This window comes from Hylaeus volcanicus, chromosome 7 (genome assembly GCF_026283585.1).
Source record: "Hylaeus volcanicus isolate JK05 chromosome 7, UHH_iyHylVolc1.0_haploid, whole genome shotgun sequence".
Taxonomy (NCBI): Eukaryota; Metazoa; Arthropoda; class Insecta; order Hymenoptera; family Colletidae; genus Hylaeus; species Hylaeus volcanicus.
Window position 1 is genome coordinate 11611614 of NC_071982.1, and position 23612 is coordinate 11635225.

Consider the following 23612-nt stretch of genomic DNA (forward strand, 5'->3'; position numbering starts at 1 on the left):
TTGGTGAAGCTATTCAACAATGTGAACTATGTTAATTTGAAAGCTGTCAATGTTTCTTCCTGAATCATGAGATGTGGAATTCACCTCCGGACAATTGTACTCTTCGCCCTCTCTAAACTCGGGCTGTATATAGCTCCAGTAATGCAGCAATTCTACGGATCGTTGAGATTTCTTCAGTTTGGTCTGCGGGTTTATAGCGTTACCTTCCAGGAACAAAGAATGAGATCTTTCTTCTCGGAAAATGAAATCTTCTTCGGTCTTCTCATTCCTCGGCATTCTTTACAGCCTCCTCCTAGTCTCCGGATGTTTCACCCGTTGGGTTATCCTTTTCCCAGGGATAACAGATCTCGGTCGTGCGCATATTCCGCGAAACAGCCTTGTGCCTCTTTCAGACTCGCTTTCGTGGTCTTTACCATTGCCTGGCGTTCTTTTCCTCGATGGTTCCAGCTACTGTTCTCGTTCCTTCTCGATTAAGGGAATAAGCTTCGAAGGAAAGCAGCAGAGAACACGAGTGGATAGTCAGGAGGTGACAGGAGTTGGATGTGAGGAAAATTTAAAAAAAAAAAAAGGACGAAACAGGAGGAACTATATTTCTATATCCAAATATTAGGTTATTAGCTCTAGATAATCTACCTGGGGGGTTGATAATTTTAATTTGATTGCTTGCTAGGACTAGTAAACAGACCAAAAATGTTTAAATTGGCAAGCAAGGGAGACTACTATTATTCATAGTTTTTCTCACTGCCATAATTGACGATATCGATTATAGAGCTAGAGTGTTCTTCGCACATGTCTATGAAATCCAAATATATGAAAGCAAATATATATGTAAACAAATTCTGATTATCAAATTCCTAAGAAATTTAGATAGAAATACTACCAACATGGTCAAACCGTGAAGAGAAGAAGAGTCAAACAGCACGGGGTCAAAATCGACCCAACGTCCTAACCAGACGATCGATCAGCCTCCCCCCCCCCCCCCCCCTCCGCAAGAGGCACAATCACTCAAACGGACAGGACGAGGCTACTAACTCGTCTTCGCGAGTTTTTAGACGCGGTCCCCTCGAAGGCGTATCGCAGGAGGCGCACGATTTTCGTCGGTGCCCTCACCGATGTCCGCAAATGCGTGGATTCGAGAAGAAAAGAGGGGGGAAAGAAACAAAAGTGAGAAAGACAAAAAAAAAAGGAAAACATCGGGAGGCAATCGCAAGATCGTTCCAGGAAGTTCATCGACCGAGACGCGATCTGCCTGGCTGTGAGAGAGAGTAAAAAATTATAAAAAAGAGGGAAGACAGACGGGGCAAGGGACACAGACTCGATGGAAGGAGAAAGAGACCGAGAGGGGGAGTGGTACCAACGGCGGGAAGGGGGAGAGGAAAGTATCGCTTTCTGCGTATTCCTTCGAAGAAGTCGTAATAAAGCCTGTAACTTCGGGCGTAAGATCAGCGATTGCCACGGTGAGGCTGGCCAGTCTCTTTTACCAATATGGCGGCACAATCCTCATCGAATACGGTCACGTGATCCCGTTTCGATCGTTTCGTCTGTTAATTACCTTGGGATGTCTCCTGCTGGGAGGACTCTAGAACTTCCGTGAAGGAAGTTTTCCGAGTGGAGATCGGCGGAGGAGTTCATAGGGATGAATAGTTTCTATAGCTTGTCAACTATAAACGTTACTCTTTGCAGAAACGGGGATAGAGTAACTCTAGAATCTAGATCTTGCACATATCTTCGTTTAAATTATACATACTGGGGAAAGAGTGAATTAATTATATTCTGCTCCTAGGCTAAAAATCATCTATCCAATATGTATAAAGTAACCTCATTTCGTGGACTGGCAGATGACGTGGGTTGAAAACGTATTTAGAGTTGTTAGTGCTTACTGTACTGTCCAGGTTGTTACCTATGTCGGATATTATTGTACATGGTTTGACATGGTTCATTTTCTTCTTTGTTAAAACGTTTGCGTTTTAACACAGAGGATCATCGTTAACCCTTTAACATGATTTGACGTGGTTTGCTTACATCTTTAGAACATCTGTGTAGAGTTGTTAATGTTTATGTTACTGTACTGTCCAGGTTGTTACCTATGTCGGATATTATTGTACATGGTTTGACATGGTTCGTTTTCTTCTTTGGAACGTCTGCGTTTTAACACAGAGGATCATCGTTAACCCTTTAACATGATTTGACGTGGTTTGTTTACATCTTTAGAACATCTGTGACTTCTTATGGAACATTTATTAAATATGCATAAGAAATAAAGGACTCACAGTAATTTTTATGAAACTTGTCACATGGATAGAGCATAGAAAAATAATACATAGAAAAATAATACATAGAAAAATAATACATCCATATTCTGTTTCAATATGGTGATAGTCATGCTCTAGGAGTGAACTGTATACGAAAAGAAAGGGAAATTGTTGAGTCACCTAATACATCGATACAAGGTGGTTCTTTTGAAGAATTTGACAGGCTGGCCACTGGTGTGAATCTGCCTATAGGGACCTCGTTCGAATCTGATCGCTCTCTCGATTAGCAGTCCGGCGCTTGCGCGTACAACGTATCACGGTAATGCATAAACATTGAATCAAAAACTCGTTAGGGCAATCAGTGCGAAAAAGTGAGAGGAAAACGGCACGGGCATGTAACGAGTATATAACTCGAGGCCGTTTGGGGATAATCCGCGGTTTCGTCGTTGATTTACGGCGCGTGGAATGCCAAGGACGTGTAAGCCACGTTTTTCCTGTAATATCGGGTGATTTTGCATGTAACGCCGTTCTTTATCTCCGTCGCGAAATAAGTATGTCTCGTTCGTGTTGCGACATCCCATGAATATTTTAATACGTGTCATTTTCCGAATCCCTACCCTCTCGTGAAAAATGATCAACACGATCGGTGATGAAAGTCGTCTACGACATTGCACGTTTTTACAGGTTGTACTATGGAATTGGGATGGTTTGGAGGTAGTTTGAGCTGTGAAGAAATAGAAGATAACTGATTGATCTTAGATAGTTTGAGTATCAAATTTTTAACGACTGATTAATAAAATAAATTTTCAAGTTGTAGATAAGCATAGTGTAGGAATCTAAATCTAAATTGTTTATAAGAAATGCCCACTCGATCTCCCCCGAGAGGCAGGTTAAATTCTGACCCAGATAATTATTCTGAATAACGAATAAGAAATAAACAAATTCCTACCTAGTGTTCGTTTATAATTTCGTTTATAATTATAATTTCAGTCCACCATCTACTTACATTATATATTCAATAAATAAAAATTTATCTAAATATCTAATCAATCAGGAAACCATTGCGAATAAACCCCTCTGCAATATTGTATTCGTTCTCCATAATTCGACTAAAGTACCAGCCGACATCTTCGTCTCCAAATTCACCCTCTCCCCCCAAAAAGAATATCATCAAAATCTACAGGCGTGATGCTTTCCGTCGATGATTTTCCCCCTCTACCTTGCGGTGCACGGTCATCGGTATCGTCGAGGTCGTTAGCACGACAAATAATTACCAAATTTCGTTCCCTCCTGTTCCTCATGAGGATAACCCCGAGAAAGGTCTAATTATCGTCGGTCTTCCGGTAGGCTCGTCGGTCGCACGTTAGTCCTTCCGGCGGCGGAAGCAGATTGGACGTTAAAGTAATAGCCACGCGTGCATAGTTATCGCGGAAGAATAGGCGAAGGGGTCATGGAGGCGAAGAAGGGTTGACTCACGTGCAACCGTGACGAGGTGAGCCTGAGGACAGCAGATTTTCATCGTTTATTCGAACCCCTTGGATTACCGTTTACTTTGACATGCCCGGTGCAATAGTATAGAGGTATAGAGGTATAGACTCACACGTGTACCTGCATAGAGCGTGTATGGCTCATGCTTTTCACGTTTGGATCAAATTCTGTGCCATGTAGGATAAAGAAACGTAGGATAAAGAGTTAAAATTAAAAAGTTTCGGGACATTATACTGAATAATTTGGATCTAACCCTGTAATTTCGATGAATAGTAGATAGCTATATACATAGTCATACACGTAAATAGTATATACATAATTATATTACGAGTCTCGTTCTCGAGATTACCTTGTAGTACTGTCTACTTTCCACACGATGGTATCACGAATTCAGAGCTTTTCCAAAAGAAAGAGGTCGCCACCGCTGGTCTGGCGCGACCGTCATTCCCAATCCGATGTCATATTGTTTAAAGTCTCGATATCAGATAATAAAAACCCGTTCGCAATCTTTGCTACTAGGCGTGGGACTTGGGGAAAAGGTATAAAACACATCCGGTTTCCCCAGGGCCGGGTGTAATCATTTCGAACGAGACTCTACATATAATTACGATCAAACTTCACAACAGGTAAGTTCGTTTGATCGTTCAATCATATACCAATATTTTCTTGTTTTTAAGCTGTAACCTTTTCTCTAATTCGTTAAATCTTTGTATATCATTGATTAGGTCTGGATTAGATTCGAATTATGTTTACGTCTGGGCTATTCACTTTCATATCTTGATACTATTACATCCTTCAAAATGATACACGAACGATACGTTGTTCTCAGCTTCACCTCGTCATGGATACCTTTCTGACAGCACGTAATAATCAACCAAACGACGCGTATGTCTCATTGCTTCATGATTCAAAGAATCTCTCCTAGAACTAACCACCCTCCTCCCCCCAAAGAGTCCTAAATCATCCCTCTAACAATTTCATCACCACTCGCCAATAAACTCTGCGATACCCAATCCTGTGACCCTGGCGAATTGACTTCATATCCCTAGCAAGCGTTCAATAAATAATAAACTTTCCACAGTTCGTCGAGACGCGGAAAAGGGTTGACACGCGTGCCGGCAGGACGGGCGCTGGCGCGTTCACGCGTGCACGTGCGCGCGTGAGCAGCGGGTGGACGTGTGTTAGGGCGTGTCCTTGTGGCGTCCTTGCCCTCCGGTCGTTCACCGTACGCACGTACGGACGCGCGCACGCACGCTGCAGAACGCGCCCACGCAACGCGTGCACGTTTGGAACCCGGGACACGCGGTCTTTTACGTTTACGACACTTACGGGGGCCCCCAAACCCACGCACCCCGCTGCCCCCCGTCCGCGCTGGTTCGACTAAAAATAACCACCGCGGGCCGAGGAATTCGGCGTGCATCGATCAGCATTTCGCCGCCGTCCTCGCGAAAATCTAATGGAATTTTATCGGGATGACCTTGCCGGGGAGACGGTCCTGGGATGTTTCGACTTGAAAATTGGGCCACGTCTTGATTCTATGAGAGCGGGTGGAAAATAATAACCGCGTTTTGGGGTTGAAATTGTTTTCGAATTGGTTTCGTGTATAGAAAGAGGTGGGTTTTATTGGAGTTAACCGAGGGACAGATAGGAATCCTTTGTGGCTAATTTGATTTGAGTATCAAAAGAAAATTTGTATTTGTATTATTATCTAAAATTGTACAGACAAAGATGGCTAGATTTTTATAATAGGCACGTAGAGACGTACTGTTACCAGTTTAATACAGACAAGCTCTGCCATCGAGAGTGGGTGGAAAATAATAACCGTGATTTGGGGTTGAAATTGTTTTCGAATTGGTTTCGTGTATAGAAAGAGGTGGGTTTTATTGGAGTTAACCGAGGGACAGATAGGAATCCTTTGTGGATTTAATTTAATTTGAGTATCAAAAGAAAATTTGTATTTGTATTATTATCTAAAATTGTACAGACAAAGATGGCTAGACTTTTATAATAGGCACGTAGAAACGTACTGTTACCAGTTTAATACAGACAAGCTCTGCCATCGAGAGTGGGTGGAAAATAATAACCGTGTTTTGGGGTTGAAATTGTTTTCGAATTGGTTTCGTGTATAGAAAGAGGTGGGTTTTATTGGAGTTAACCGAGGGACAGATAGGAATCCTTTGTGGATTTAATTTAATTTGAGTATCAGAAGAAAATTTGTATTTGTATTATTATCTAAAATTGTACAGACAAAGATGGCTAGATTTTTATAATAGGCACGTAGAGACGTACTGTTACCAGTTTAATACAGACAACCTCTGCCATCAGGGAATTGAGGTTTATATACATTTGGATACTAAAAGAAGGATTTTATGAATTTTTTCAGTCGCGAATAACGAGTAAAATTTTATGTACATAGGTAGGTAACCTTCTATCGACGTCTTAAAACATCTGTTTATAGATCTCAATTCATGAATAAATGTAAAAATGAAACGAATAACGTACGCGTTATTGAATAAACCAACAATTTTTATTTATTATTCGCCAATAAAACTTGCTTAATATCAGCTTTAATCACTTCGATGACTCTATATTTTGAAACATGAGTCACTGAACATTCAAACGAGGTCAATGAAAGTTTTAGATGTGCTCGAACGCGAATATTGTCTTTGAATAAATGATTTTTGGAATTTTGAAATTGCAAAATTTTGTTTAGAAAAATAACAGAATGGTCTGGTCAATAATAATCAATAATCAACGAAGGATTATGTCGGACGATTCTCTGTTTGTTTGGATTTCGGCGAAACGTCTCGGAATTGGCGAGAAAATCTGTGGAGAGAGGAATCGAAATATGAAAAGGGGCAATCGCACTCTTCTGGGAACCCGAGTAGAATTATACGAAAAGTTTAATCTTCCGTGACGTAATTTGGATTGTGGGTTTTTTCACTAGAAACAGATACGACTAACATATATCGTGACTAATCTGCCGTGGGTGGAAGGTAAGAATTTAAAAAACAAACGCATTCAAATTCGCGAATTCCCTATTTTTAAAGTCGTACAACAAATTCTTCGAAAATCCCCGAAATTCTTTCCAATCTGCATCATTCCCGTTGATATACGTTTGGAGCAAACATTTTCATACCAGTTTTCACAAAATCGATGAATACATTTTCCATATATGTACTCTTTAGTGTATTATATTACCAAAAAAAAAGCAGATGTTAATTTTGAATTATAGCGTATCTTATTTCTTCAGTAAAAATAATTCATAAATTTTCGTGTATGCTATACGGTTCTCCCTTCAAAGTGGGTGCTTAAAAATGAATGTTTAATAAAATTCTCTTTATAATTATTTACAATTATTAATATTCATCGATGGTTCTACTGTAGAATTTGTTCAGAGGTTGAATATAATTCGGATTATAAAGTATCAATGGTTTAGGAAAGGCCGCGATAAGTATTCACAGCGTCAAATTCCACACAGGATGGCGCTGAAACGCAAGAAACGCGTGGAGACGATCAAAAGGAAATCCAGAGGAAGTCCAGACGCGTTTCGAGAACCGCGGGTACCAATTGATCCGCGAATTACGGCGGATCTAGACGGCTTCTTAAATTACAAACCGGCCAGGAGACTTATTTTCATTCCTCGATTCTCTTTCCGATTTCGGCGACCCGTTCGCGGACCGACGTTGCCGCGATGGAACGTTACGACCATCTAAATCGGGAGCTCGCGAAACAACAAACTACTCCCATCCAGTTTCGAGCCGCGAAAGCTTATCCGCAGCATTCGCGACGATTCGCCGAGTCCTCCGCCACGAGGGAAAAAAGAAAACGGGTCGTTCCACGCGCGATCGATCATCCCTGGCAGGTGACAAGCATTTTGGTGAAATTCAGGTACTAGATGATGTTCCCCAGGTTAAATTGGGGAAACTTTATGTCGTCATATTGCTGATTTCATATTCGGTTTAGATATACAACGTACTTTGATATTTTTACTAATTCGAACGAAAGTAAGCTGTGTACATACGGACTTAATCTACTGTACAATAGTGCGTACGATAGTGATACTTAAAAATGACATATAACGTGATGTCTTCTGTAATATTTCCCCCATTTTTCAAAGCAATCTATCTAATTATACCTGTATGAGATTCCTGAAAGTCATAGGATAGTGGTGTCCACTATCACGTCCTGAAGCTTCAATAAATCCTTCCTGCATCATCTTCAGCTTTACTTCATGATACACGCATTTCTGCAGTAACCACGAAGATTACCCAAATACCACGTGATATTACTTCACAGGTCTATTATTACTCTCGCAAAAGTTTATTACTGTCAGTTCAGTTTCTGGCCGTAGCGTTCACGCCAAACGCCTCAACACTGCAATAAGTAAACATCTTCTAACGTTTGCTATCTCGCCACTCGAAAATAAATCCACCTGCCAGTCGGATCGTCCTTGTTTCCGAGACTCCCCAGCCTATAATCCACATTTTCCCGGATCGAAATCAACGGAGTGCTCGGTAGGGACCCTCTGCGAAATCTCCGTCGCGCGGAATCTCGGATAAATCTAACTTCTCTCTCGGTGCCCCTCTATCCTTTCCCCTCTTCCTCGGCTTCATCTTCTCGTATCTCCTCGTCCAGCCGTCTCTCCATATTTCTCATCCTTCTTTTTCCTCCCTGCATACACAGGACTCCCTTCTGGTTCCCCAGGTCGTCGACGTTCTCTTTCTCTCTTTCTCTCTTTCTCTCTTTCTCTCTCTCACCTGTCGTCGTCTCCGTCAGCCAGGTTACCGTCTCCGTCCCTCCAGGGTGCAGTCGAAAAAGACGGTACGTACGGCATACTTTGTGCAGTCGTGCCACGAGGCCTTCTCGTGCGAGGTACTCAACCTTCTTTGCATTTACCGGTCTCCTCTCTACCCTCTTCTCAGACGGGTAAACGTCTGACCTCGTGCGACCCACCTGTTCCCCCGAAGTAAAGGTGAGTCGCGTCGAAGACGAAGACGAAGACGAAGACGAAGACGAAGGGATGCGGAGGGGGGGGGGGGCAGGAGGTGAAGGAAGAAGGCGGAATGGTTCTGCAGATGGAATCGCGAAACGGACCGCTCGAGTGTGTGTTTGCGACCCGGCGATAGAGTCGCCTTTTGTCTCCGTCCGAGCCGGATCACGGAAGTCGTTTCACGAATAAAAGATCAAGCACGCCAGTGACGGCATCGAGGGATGAAGGATGACTCCTGGCGGGAACGCTCTTTGACAAATTTTCGGGGGTCCTTGTCTGGAGTCCATCCTTGGGATGGGCGTTCTTCGTTGGTTTCTGAGAGGAATTGGTTGAGATAGCCTGATGGGGTTGGTTTGAGAAAATGTCCTTACGACGTAAGAAGTTGCAGTGGAATAGGGATTTAGCCAGTCAGCTGTGATTTACGAGTATACTCGTCGCGTGTAAAATTTTGTTACCATTGGTTGTTTAAGAGTATGTTTCGGATATTAACCCTTTGCACTCGAGGCCTTTTTTTCTGGTACCTATCAGCAACGACAATCATTTTATTGACACTTCGAGTTCCAAAGAAATTAAACCTAAAGGAAACCTAGTGGTGACTGAGAGCCACCTCTCGAGTGCAAAGGGTTAATTTGAGTAGCAGAAGTATAAATGGCATGAATTTTTGGGACGACCGAATATATAGCCGTCTTTGCGATCCAATATTAACTTGTTTTTGACGGCTATACCTGTCGTAGCTTGATGCTCAAGGCACACATAGATGCGCGCTCTGAAAACAGGACTACGCCACAGCCGACTGGTTAAGGGAGGAAGAAAGGCGGGAAAATCATATCTATATTCAACAATTTTTTTTTGGAATTAAGTAACATAATGAAAGATCTGTTTACTCGTGTTTATTATACATTATTATATTGGACTGTCTGGAAAGTCCACGTTGATTTTTGGTAGGTGGTACAGGCCTGAATACATAGGAATGGCGTTGAAAACAAATAACATATACGCATTCCTTAAAAGGTGGAAAGGTTGTGGAACAAGATGTGCCTTTGAATTTTTCTTAAAAATTGCCACGAACTTTCTGGGCAACCCAATACACATATATATTGTTATTATACATATATCGAATAAAAAAAAATTATTTTTATTTGGATTTCTCAATTAAATTATTTTTATTTGGATTTCTTAATTAAATTATTTTTATTTGGATTTCTTAATTAAATTATTTTCAGAAACAAATTGTTGAATGCAGCTATGATTTTCACGTGTCCAACATGGCTTTTCTCTGCAAATTAGACATGGCTGTTCTACTCTCAGAATTTCTAACGAATTCTTTCCAAATACGATTTCCTTAAATGCTTCATTGAGGTATTTCAACGCTAGCAATGGATGCCGAAGAAACAAATGACCGAATTGACCCCAAAGATAAAAATCCATTGGATTCAATGGGACCAGACACTAGATCTTGGACGACCTATCCATCAGTTAGAAAATCGTTCGTTCAAGTAGTGACTGCTTACTCGGCTGATATGTGGCCCTGCACCGTCATGCATAAACCATATGCGACGTGCAACGTCAACTGGGTCTTCTTCCAATAGATCATTCAATTGATTACTCGAGGAATTGACATAGGATTGACCTGTTAATACCCCCTTCAAGTAAAACAACGGGTTATCGAGTACTGCATCCACTGTAGAATCAGTCGTGCGCTAGCTTGGTATGCGATTAAAAATATTCAGAGCACATGAATGGCTATAACTTGTGATCAAGATAGGGCTGATATTCATATGAACTCTTTTCAATATTCAGTCACTGAAGTGAGTTCTACATGTAAATAATTTTATTTTATCCTCAAAACAGTACATGATCATTCTTGAAGTTAATGTCTGATATAAACAATAAGTAGAGGAATCTGCAATTCTAGTTATATGACTCATATGTCTTCAGAAGCAAACATTGTGTATAAAGCAAATGAACTAATTAAATATAATAAAAATATGATTGTAGTCCCAGAATTCTCGACGAGTTCTTCACGATACAAATATTCGTACAGTCACCACTTACGCATCCGTCGAGAATTCCACTCTGTCTATCTCCCCTCCCAAATATTTATTATTGTTTATCACTGTCACTTCCATGACTCAACTAACCTCCGAAAGCGAACATTAACATCTCTCTGACGCGCCTTTACGCAAATTACCTCTTCTCTTCTCGACCAGGCCCTAGGGGTTAGGGGGTTAATTTTGAAGGTAGTTGCCACAATGTTGCGCTGTCACGTGACGGAAGCACTTACGCCCATTGTGTAGGCTACAATGCAGGGTAGAAAATATGCATAGAGTGTTGCAGTGTAGTCTGGCACCTGCCAACGACGAAGAGAGGAGAGACTGAACGGCGACCATGGAGAGAAACTAACAAGTTAAAACTGAAGAGCATTGTGTATAAAACAACGAAATAATTAAATATGATACATCTCAAAACTCCTGACTATTTGTTCCCGATGTACACTGCCGCTAAAAAGTACGCGAATACTTCCTTAATAGAAATAAATATCTAATAAAAGTTGCGAATTTGTTAATAACAATTATATCATTTATGCATTCGATATGTTTAGATTGCATTAGCGAATATATTTTATTAATAGTTGTTTTTTAATATCACATTAGTAATGATAAAAAAAAACTATAGAGATAACTAGATAATGTTACAATTTCTTGGATACTGTTAATATCTTCAGTGTATCCGAAGTAATATTATCTCATCTATTTTGTAATATTTCGCCAGAAATGTCTCTGATAACCAATATGATATATCGAACATTCCCTTTGAACTTTTCTATCTAAACGATCCCATAGTTCCATTACAAAATCGAATACGTCACTTAAAACATTTAACCCATGCATCACACGGAAAAGTGAAAAATTCGTGTTTGTCACCAATATTTTATTTGAATTCAATTTCCAAGTAAATTGCGCGCCTATATGCGCTAGTGATGCAAATAGGTTGATATTATTAAATGTTGTTAAATACTCGTCCAACGTAGAATTTAACAACAAAATTTGTACATATAGTAATAATTTACGGTGTATATTAACTATTCATCGAAGGTAGTAAGTGTGCATATCGAACGAGGGTGTATAACCACTTTCTACAGCCATCCCATTCTGATTCTCGAATACTCCACTTTATCTTATCTTCCACAAAAATTATTTCTCTACTACGGATCCATCTACGACTCCAGTAACCTCTTCAAAGTGAACATCCACGTTCCCCAGTCGCGCCTTCGGGCAAATTACCTCTTCTTCTCTTGACCAAGCGCTCCGTGGTAGAGAGTTAATTTCAACAGTAATTGCCACAATGTTGCGGTGACACGTGACGGGAGCGCATCCTCCCATCGCATAGGCCGCGATGAAGGGTACAAAATATGCATAAAGGAGGCTCGAGAGCGAAGTATCCAACCGGAGGCGTGCGTCAGTGAATGTCGATGTCGAGTCGCGGACGTTGATATGGTTGCAAAGAACTGCGGTACCGGCCAACAACGAAGACCGAAGGAGAAGAGAGGACGAGAACAGCGCCCACAGAGAGAGAGAACTGGATTCGGTCGACGGGGTAAAACATCGGTCACGCAGGAGGTGGAACGAGGATGGCAAATCCTTTACATGTTCCAGCGAAAAGAGAGGAGATCACCGCTGACGCCACGGTGACCAGACACCGCGTCAAACGTGTACGCGTTGATGTAACGTTGCTTACGAGAAATGCTTGCGCCACGAAGCTTCTTCGACGACGAAAACAGCGAGGTTCGAAAGGGGCCCCCGGGGGCTGCCTCGACGAAGCGGTTTGACTTTCCAGCAGGAGGCACTCGACGTTTGAGAGGCACCCGGAGAGGCACGCTCTGGAGCAACAATGGGCTTTGATAGACAGAAGTTGGGAACTTATATTTAGCCTCGCAGGACAAAAAATTGAGCAAAACTTGGAGTGTACTTTGTATCGTGGGAAATGAACGGAGACTTGGGCTTGCAGGTCGTTCCTCTCGCGTCAAGGTGGTTCGTTACTTTGCTAGGAGTCTCTTCAAGCTCGGGGAGGATGGGTTGTTATTGAGTTTTTAATGTGGCGCGCTATTTTTTTTAATGCGGGGGAAGCTTCGGGATGAGAAATGGAGCGTTACAAGGCAAGGGAAATAGTTTACGCGTTGAGGTACTCCATTTTCTCTGGATCGAGAAGGAGATTCTTTTGGTTTATATACTTGTTGCTTAACCCTTCGAGTGTCGAGGAGCGACATATCGTTGCTCGAAGCTGTAAGTGCTATAACTCGTTAAAAAATCTGCAAAACATAACTGAAAAGATTCATTTCAACAGAGAATAAGTTAATAAGTTTATTTGCAAGCAAAATTCAAGTTCAAGTCTTTGTGAAAATATTTTCTTTATACAAATTTATTTCTTGTTAAACCTATAACGTTTTATTTTTATTCTTTTTTTTTTTTAGTAATAAAGGAAGTCTAACATGTTTTTAGTATCGTGTAAAAATTTCACGAACCTTAAAATAAAATTGAATGGAATATACATTTCTGTTTACAATCATGCATCGTTGCTTAAAATTGTCTGGCGTTTCTCGGATATGTATGCAAATTTCCTTTGGCACTCAAAGGGCGAAAGTCTTTAAAATTGATCGAAAAATCGAAGATTCTACTTTGGAAGATTATTCAAGAAAAAAGATTGTATGTAGATTGTTATTTCGTTTTTAACGAAAGGCGCAATTTCCTCGAAATATTGGAAGCACCGTGAAGAGAACTGTAATATTACAAGCTAAGGAATTGAAACTTGGACTACCAGAACAAGACGAGGGACGACATGGTCCGAGTAATCGATGCTCAACGTACCAGCTCGATTATCCAGACTGTGTAAATTGCAAGAGTATCCAAGACTCTCTGTTCGCATGTCTAAATAAACGTCGATCGAGGAACTCAATATCCAGTTAATCGATGCTACAGATAATCAGTTCCCGAGAAATCGATGTCTTGATAGTTGAGCATTTTCCAAGGTATCAGCGCACATTTTCGCGCCGAAGGCGTCGGTAGCAACCCAGCACCGACGCAAGATTTGTTGCTGAGAGTCCAGCCTTCCATCCTGTCTGTGAGATTACCATGAAGGTCTCGATGCAATCTTCTTCAAGATCACTATGCAGCGAGAGTTATTGAGTGAAGTCGAGGTAGATATACGACGGTGTGGCTCCACCCTGTTTCCCACTCTGGAAGCTGAGAATTATTAGGATGAACGGTATCGTGCCAGACTAATTGCCTCGAAGTGAGAAACTGGATCTTGGGGATCTGTGAGTTCAGTCGATTATTATCTATGAGACTGGATAAAGTGTATTATTTAGTCAACACTCGTAGATATGAAATACGATCGAGTCCTAGACCTATTTGCGGAATTTTTGTGTGACTGGAGTACGAGGAAGTCCAGGTGATAATAGGAGGGGTTTGAGACATCATTTCGATGGGGTTGAATTTTTTTGAGGAATAAGAGATATTTATAATTAATGTTAATGAAATCTGCAAATTCCGAGCAATCTATTCAAGAGATTTTCGTGAAATTGTAGTATGTCGTGGTCTAGGTGATAAGAAAAGGGGGTTATGGCATCATTTTCATGGAATTCAACTTGTGTATTAACCAAGCTCGAAAACAAGAAGGTTAGGGATTTTTGTGAAATTGTAGTATGTCGTGGTCTAGGTGATAATAAAAGGGGGTTATGGCATCATTTTGATGAAATTTAACTTGTTTATTAACCGAGTTCGAAAAGAAGAAGGTCACTCAATTCGACATGTAGGTATATATTTTTTTAACCAAATAATTTGAATTCCTTCCCAAGATGACGTATACGTCTTAATTATATATATAATGTCTCTGATAACCAATGTCGATATCGATGACGTTATCGTTGACGTTATATTGGTAGCGCCATCAACATGAAATATCAACGTGAATGCCCTGCATATTGTCTGCAGAAAAAAAGTTCGACCCATACAGAGTTAAGAATTATAGATCGTCGAATTTTAGGTACATAAAATGTGGTAGCAATTTACACTAAATCGATTCTTCCTTGCGATCAATTTGAGGAACGTTTGCGAAACCAAGATACGAGTTGGAATGATCCATGTAACAATAGGAGGTGTTTAAGTCATCATTTTGTTAAGGTTTAACCCTTTGCACTCGAGAGGTGACTTGAGAGACGTGATTAGGTTTCACGCAGCAAATCTACAGTACCTAATGTTTCTTTAGGTTTCATTTCTTTGGTGCCCGAAGTGTCAATAAAATGATTGTCGGCGAGATAAAGGTGACGTTATTCTCGAATCTAGATTGCTTAGAATTCATGGCAATAGAATGCTAAGAAACATCTCGAGTTGCTGGCAGATACCAAAAAAAAGGCCTCGAGTGCAAAGAGTTAATTATATGTATGTAATAATCCACATCGATGGCAACCTATAATTTCTAAGACGCGAATACCCACGGATCCTCGACAATCTTCACGAATTTACTGTTGCGCCAGGCCGAGTCTCCGCGCCGCACCCTTTCTCGTCGACCTTCCTTCAGCCTGGTTCGTCCTCGTGCTGCTCAATACTGTAAACAACCGGCGGAGAGAACCTTTGGCCGTATGCAAACCGTGCACGTCGTTCCGTGACTGCGTTTTACATATCGTCGTGGTAACGGGCCGATGCGAGCTGCATTCGACCGCGTCTACCGCGAAACCGTCGAGACTCCTGGCGGATTTCTAGAGCCCGGCGAACGCGGACGGGAACCGTGGTCTCTCGCGGGGCTGTGAGAGTGCCACGGCGTGTACCTGAATATTCCGATCGGCTAACTGTACACGCTCCTCCCTTTTCCGTGGCAAAGGAAAATCGCGTGTAAAGGCGCGCGTAAACTCTCCCGACGTGCACGCACCGGTGCGTGTTGGGTAATAAAAGTCGGATCACGAATAGATTCCTCGTTTTCCCGGAGCTCTGATTGTGCGCAGGATTGTGTAACGACGAGAGCGAATTGAAGGGGCTGCCCAAGACTTTGGCCCCGAGGTGTTTCTTTGTAAATCTTTATTTTTCGCGGAGAGGAATGAGAGGATTGAAACGAGAAGCGGTACATTGCGTAAAGTTTTTTTTATGTGAAATGTGGTAGCATTCGTGAATAAAGCGATTGTTCTTTGGGATCGATTCGAGAGATTTTCGTGAAACTCGGATATGAGGTGGTCTAGATGATAATAGGAGAGGTTTATGTCATCAATTTGTTATGGCTGAATTTGTTTAAGAAATACAGATTTTCAGATGTATAGAAAATATAGGTATGTAAATCATAGTATTATATACGAAACCGATTATTCCTTGCGATCGTGAGGAATTTTTTATGAAACTGGTATATAAGGTGGTCTCTGGAAGGGTTGAGTCATCGTTTCGCTGATTGTAAATTTATTAAACAAATACAAGTCGTTAGATTTCATTATGCTTGCGTACTTAAGGGGGAAGTCTGGTACTCCGAACAAAATTGACATTACTTCTCACCCTTTTTCAAAAAAATAATAATAATAAACACTTGCTTCGATATGAAAATTTGTATACATATTGCTTTCATTGGTATTTTTATTCATTCAAGCATATAGAAACAGTAACCTTCTATTACTTCCATATTAAACGTCAATGGATTAGATAAAACATTAGATATGTAAATATCTGTACTTAAGGAGGACGTCTGGTACTCCGAACAAAATTGACATTACTTCTCACCCTTTTTCAAAAAAATAATAATAATAAATACTTGCCTCGATATGAAAATTTGTATACATATAACTTTTATTGCTATTTTTATTCATTCAAGCATACAAGAAACAGTAACCTTCTGTCACTTACACATTAAACGTCAATAATTATATAAAACATTAGATATGTAAATAAATTCGTCACTATTGAAATCATGTGCTGGGGATATAGCTTTCAACGTGCTTGATCATTTCGTGTTGCTCACCTAAGAACACGAAAAACGAACAGGATGAAACGAGTGACTGAAAGGATACGTGATTACAAACCGGAGGATCACGTTTCGCACGAACACCACGCATATCTTTACTAATTGTAAGTAATTTCTTGCATAGTAAATGAAAAGGATCTTCTTGTTTCGTCCCCGGAAGCGCTCTGCCTCGAGCTATCATTATGTACTCGAGAACCCCCTTTTAACGCGTAAAGTAATACACGTGAAAGCAAACTGCACGAAGGATGCCTCAAAGTTGAATAACTTTCGCGTGTGTGTTCCATTCGACGGGTTTTTTTGCGGATGCTTTGATGAAACTTTTGTAGTGCAATTTGTGACTTTGTACCTCTTTATGGTTCGTAAATTTCTTCGCGTTTCTGGCAGTTAATGATACATTTATCTTATTACTCTTCAGGGAACACTTTAAATAATTTATTTTTAATACTATTTAACATAATCGCCGAGGGAAAATACGAAATGTACCTTGACGAGGAAGATGTCTTGAATTTTTATTCCTTTAAACCTTGAACTTGCTGATTTTTTAATTCTAATGTTTGCATTCAGAAGGCAACGAAGATATATTGATACAGAAAATAAATCAATTGTAATTTTGTATGCGAAGCAATTTCCTTTTAGTCTCGTACAAGGAACAAATTTAAGTTCTCCTTGCTACTATAAATAATATAAGTCATTGTATCAAAAATCGATTACGTAAATGAATGATCAAACACTAGCTTTATGGAATAAGACGCGGTCCAACAGATTCCAACAAAATTACCAGTATCATCGTACGTAATACCCAGCTAAATGACCAATAATTACATGTACTTTGTAAGAAACTGGTGAAGACAAATTAAAATCCGATAACAATTTTTTCCCCCAACATCATTCAGTCCCCATTAACCGTACTTTACACCAACGCCTGGGCGTTTATCTTTGGTATCGTTGCCGCGATTAAAAGCATTGCAATCATTAAACCACAATTAGGACCATCTCGCTGCGAACGGTAACTTCGACAGATCGTCGCCGATAAGACCGTGATTGACGATAAAACACTTCCCGTAAATAAGGAAAGGCTGGCGATTAAAATCCTCGACGAAACAAGCAATTGAGTGCGAATTAACCAACCCGTCGATAAAAATACACTCCTTGCCGAGTAAACATATGCGTAATTTTCGCGTCTCGCGTTTTCTCGCGAAATTCCATCGCTATGAACAACCATGGAATTATTGGTAGATATCGGAGGACGCTGAATACCAGGCAAAATGGCGGAGAGTGAAATTAGTGGTATTCCGAGAGGACAATGTTGCAAAATCAAGATTGAAATGGAATATGGGTGTATATTAACTTTCTTGTAACTTGAACTTTTTTCTTGGAGTAAAAAGAATATTTTTTCAGGATCTCCAGTTACTTGGTGATCAATTACTTTTTTGATGGATTTGTAATTGTCAACTTTGCGAAGAACTCGTTAAGAATTCTATAAGTACATATACATAGGTACAGAATACATACATATACTTTATATATACTTTGTATATACTTCGTGTTTTAAAGGCTCAATTACCTAACTAAAACATCAGAAAAATAATTTATTTTTCTAATGATAAAATAAAATTTACGTAGTAATTGGGTGTCTTGGTTCTATCTTGATCACTACTACTTGTTGTTGCTTAATTTAATTAGAAATGAATATATAGAATAGATTTGCTTCTTTTTCTAAGTCAGCTCGAGAATAATTGTTGTATTTCATACCTTCTAATTGCTCCAAGTCGTAGTTCTCGTTGAGATTCCTTAGGCCCCAAGCAATTCTCAGCTACGATCCCCACTAGTTCAACCCAAATCTTCCTTAACTCAATTTGGATCGCACAATCAGAACCTCAGCATTCACCTAGAAATATAAAAATGCACATAAAAATCTACAATATCAACATTCTCTAACCAATCAAGAATCTCACAAAATTAAATCTCTTCCCTTGAATCGACCATCATCAACCTCAGAAGGTTGGCTAACTACGCCAATCCACCAAGCTTATTAAAGAATCATCTCTTTGAATTTAGTGCCACAAATGGTTTAAAAAATACAAAATGGTTATAAACAATCTACCACCAACATCCTCTAACCAATCAAGAATTTCACAAAATTAAATCTCTTCCCTTGAATCGACCATCATCAATCCCAGAAGGTTGGCTAACTACGCCAGTCCACCAAGCTTATTAAAGAATCATCTCTTTGAATTTAGTGCCACAAATGGTTTAAAAAAATACAAAATGGTTATAAACAATCTACTACCAACATTTTTTAATTAATCAAGAATCTCACAAAATTAAATCTCTTCCCTTGAATCGACCATCATCGACCTCAAAAGGTTCTCCAACCACCTCGATCCTCCAAGCTTACCAAAGAATCGTCTCTTTCAATCGAGTGCCAAAAATGGCCATTTCTAGAGTCCTTTCGTCACGTCGCCGAGGACCCCCGGTATGGTAAAAAACTCCTCCGTGGTGGAACAAAGAAAAAAAGGGGTACGGACGCGGCGAGAGGCCGCCGTGGAAGAGACGGGTACACACCGAAGGACAGGGAAGTAAATAAGTAAATAAACCAGCCGGCTTAGCGAGGAGGTGTCGCGATGCAAATAATCGTCTCCCTCGAGGATTCGAGGCGCGAAAGTGCACGGTGTCTGTAAATATGCACACGGTAATATGCGCCGCGGAACGTGTACGAGCTTTCCCCGGTGCCGTTCCCCTCGTCGCCCCTCGTCACGGTTGTTGGTCCGAATTCTTTAATATTCACGGACCTCTCGTGCGCGCGGTGCCATCTTCTCTCGGCCGGCACCGGGCGTTAAGTAATTTGCTTATTTCTTTTTACTCGCTGCTAATAGCTCCGCCACACACCGCCGCGGTTTTCTTCGCGCGTCGATGCCGCCGGCACCGACGATTTTCGCCCCGGCTCGAATGGCGTCTCGATGACGCAAGGAACATTGTCCGGATTTAAAAATGAAGGATTAGTGCCACTGGTTAATCGCGAGCTAGGTGAACTATGTTTCCTTAAAATAGGGTGAATGGGGCTGAGACGTGGTGGTTGTAGATTGTAAGAGATGAAGTAGGGGTTCGGCGTAGACTTGCAAGCGGAGAAGGTGGCGATTTTGATGTCGAAGGGGAAGAACTACTTGAGACAAGTGGTCTGTCTTAATTCTCTGTGTTATTTTATCTATAACTTATTTATAACTTTTCATCCCTTTGGGAATAAAGTATCTTCTTGTGCATTTAACTATGTTTCGATGATACAAAGTTTGCTTCTCAAAACGACAAATTGTACAGTATGAACAGTGTTTTTCTTTATTAATGATTCCTGATTTCAAATAATGTACTTGCAACCTCCGATTTACTTAAAACCACGGAAGGTACCGATTTTTATTTCGAACATTGGTGAACTCATCTTCGTTATAGTTGATGGAACAAACACAAACATTTCGAAAGGTTTGCTTTTCCGTCTGAAATTTTCAAGTTACCTTCAAACGTGCCAAATCGCGAAAAACGGGACTAATTCTTAACCAAAGTGCCGCTGCTCGATGGTAAATATAACGTTATAGGGAACAAAGGCGAGCGATCTGATCCTCCTATCGTTAATTGCAGGACTAAAAACTGGTTCCTGCTGACGTGTCCATTTAATGCCGTCGCTAATTAATTACGTCGGATACCTAAGAGAGAATCCGACCAGGATCCACTCTAGCCGTGGATCCGAGCAACGGTTCTATCCGTCGCTTTGTTACGACTAGTGAAACGAGTTTCGAAAAGGATGCGCTTTGAGCTTCGCCATGTTCCCTACGGATCATCAATAAAGGCATCTCGTTAATTACGATCGACGCACGTGCCCGGAGTAAGTGTTTCAAGGTGCACCAGAGCGATCGATTTATCACTTATCGGGGTCGATCGTGTAACAGCTAGATGCACTGGAGAATTAGAAAAATTGTGCATTTTTAAATAAAGAAACATTCAGGATCAATTTCAAGTGTAACTCTTAATGAGAAAGTGTCTAAGTATTATATTATAACGTATCAAGGAAAAATATTTAAAAAAAATATCTTTAAATTTAAATTTCTTTCAAGCTATTGAAAATATTTATCGAAATTTAGCCATAAATTCAGTCCAGGTGTACATAAGTAAATGAAGGATGATTTTCATTCTCTCCCTTCGAAATTGATTTATGGGAACGCTTGTAAAAAATGACACCGATGCTCTTGCGAAGGGATGGAAGAATTCAAGTTGCAAAGAGTTGCACGAGTATGCTTTTCGCCCGAGTGTTTAGCAGAATACGATTTTAACCCTCGAGCAAGCGCACTGTTTTAAATCATACGAGACGTGCGTAGACGTGCGAAACGCACCACCGTAAATTAGGCTTAATTTATGGGGGAAAACGAATAAATTTTGCCGAAAGAATTCGTACGGTAAGAGGCCATTACTTCTTCTTTAATTTACCCTTTTAATATTCATTGTCGTTTAATAAACATCACCCAGGCTTGCAATTACTGAGCGTATAATTAAATTGTAACATTTCCGGTACCATATGAATATAACAATTGGTAAGAATTTGTTTCTAATATTACGTGAATATTAATTTGATTAGAATATTGCATTACTCCTACAACAGTATGAATTTTAATATTTTAATATTGTTGTGAGACGTATTTTTATTAATCATAGAATCACTCATATAAGTGTACTATAGTTCAAACAAGCATAGATGATGTTTTGTTTAATCATTCTATGGCCTTACGTTTATTTATCGCTATTTGTTGCCCGCATGCTTCCTGGTTTCTCTTATTAATTTTATTTTCCCTTCGTCGCGACGGAATGTCGCGGTCGTCTGCTATTTATAAACCGTTGAAAAAGCTCCGAGCAGAAATACATTAAGGAAATCCAGATTAACATCGTCATTGTAATTCAAATCACGTCGATGCGTTCGACACATCGGGACACTCGTTCGAGTGTTAATAATCGGACGATCGCGTTGAATATTCAGCAGACAATTGTTGACGCCGGGAAATTTCGTCGAATTGTTTATTAATGTACTATAATTGACAGAACGGTTTGAAATTGTTGCTAAAATGTTTCCAAAAATGTACTCATACGGTCAACGACCTTTTAGGCGACATTCAAATCTGTATTGCTGGGAGACGTTTGTGAAGAAAAATAATAATAAAAGACATCATTTACAGATATATTTATGCAGTAAAATATTTTCGAAAAATAGTAGCAAAGTCTAAATTCTTCCCATATAAAAATGTAAATACCAATTTCCTATGACCTCATAATTAAAAAATAAAAACATCATCAACAGCTCCTCAAGAAGATCGTTTATAATTAGACTCGCCACAACATTGAAATAATTTAACTTTTAAACTTGAAAAGACCAAAGAAATTGACACTTTCAACGGAAGAATTGACGAATAAAAAGATACATGAATTGCATCCCTTCTACCAAGAAATTTATCATTCCAATTTACAATAGTCTCCAGAACCAAGAATCCAAAAATCAATTCGTGGCTCAGATTACTCGAAAGGTCCTCCATCGATACTTTTATCAGCCACTCGATCAGTTTTAATTAGAAGCAATGATTTTCCTCTGATCGTTTATTACCCGGCGCGTATGTAGAATAAACGAATGCACGAATAAGACAATGCAATGGCCGAAAGACTGAGCGTAATTCTCTTTAACGAGCACGTGCCTTACGAACATATGCCCAGCCGTAAACCATAACGCTTAATACGTACACGTAATGGCTGGCCGCGTGCATTCCTTCTTGCGTGACCCTCGTCACACATATGAATCATAAATCATGGCCGTGTTATATTGCGGATTTGCAAACAGACTGTAAGCGTCGAAGACGTCTTTCGCTATTTGAAAATTTACGGCTCTATTGATGCGTTACGTTCCTTTATTTACTTAGACGGGAAATTAATTTGACGTATTTGACGAACTCTCGAGTGAAACGCGTTTGTTATGAGGAAAATTCATCTAGACGATGGACAATGGATAATTCATCATAATTACGTTCATATTTTCCCATTGGTGGTTAATGATATTCCAATGCTTGAAGGTAATATTTGCGAAATTCGATGTGGGGGTTTGTATGCTGCAGAAAAAGTTTTTGGAAAGAGAAACTGAAATATAAATAGGTATATATATATAATATATATAATATATATATAATATATATAATATATATAATATATATAATATATAAATAATATATATATAAATAATCAATTAAACATACATATATCCAGATTATACATTATATTATTATACGCGTAATCAATCAAATGGATATACAATATATACAATATAAATTTATATATTGTCTGGATTATTTATTTATTTTATTAATATTATATAAATTATACATGTTATAATTTTATTATATATATATGTTTAATTGATTATTTTTATTTTGGTTGCCACAGGACAATATATTTAAAAAAAAAATTGAAATATATATATACAGATTATATATTCTATTATTATTCGTATAATCAATCAAATGGATATACAATTTGTACAATACAATTTTAGTTTCATATATTATATTACATATAATATTCAGTATTATGTTCATATTTCAGTTTCCTCTTAAAATAAATTCTCCTGTAGCAAGCAAAATCCACAACAAAGTTTGCAAATGTATAATAACAACGGATAATAATTTCTTCTTGTATCTAAACCTTCAAACAGGAAGTACTTTTCCTCCAAAACTAATTATTTCAATAAATATTCATTGGACTAACGTCTAGTTCTGTCAGTCACTAAATTATACCATAGTTCCTTAATAAATGCAGGTTTGCTCAATCACATCAAAATAATTTTTGACTATCGGTTCTTGTAACAG

At 39.5% G+C, this 23612-nt stretch overlaps 1 protein-coding gene and 1 long non-coding RNA gene across 3 annotated transcripts in view; one reads left to right on the forward strand and one right to left on the reverse strand.

Annotated features, from left to right (window-relative positions):
• LOC128879342 (follistatin) overlaps positions 1 to 23612 on the forward strand; it is an 89172-nt gene that overhangs the window by 43621 nt on the left and 21939 nt on the right. The window lies entirely within an intron of this gene.
• Positions 12730 to 23612, reverse strand: part of LOC128879344 (uncharacterized) — a 34607-nt gene continuing 23724 nt past the window's right edge. The window contains exons 2-3 of the long non-coding RNA XR_008457607.1: positions 18481 to 18616; positions 12730 to 13973 (exon numbers count right to left, since the gene is read on the reverse strand). This is a non-coding gene — a long non-coding RNA (uncharacterized LOC128879344). The remainder of the gene's footprint in view (positions 13974 to 18480; positions 18617 to 23612) is intronic.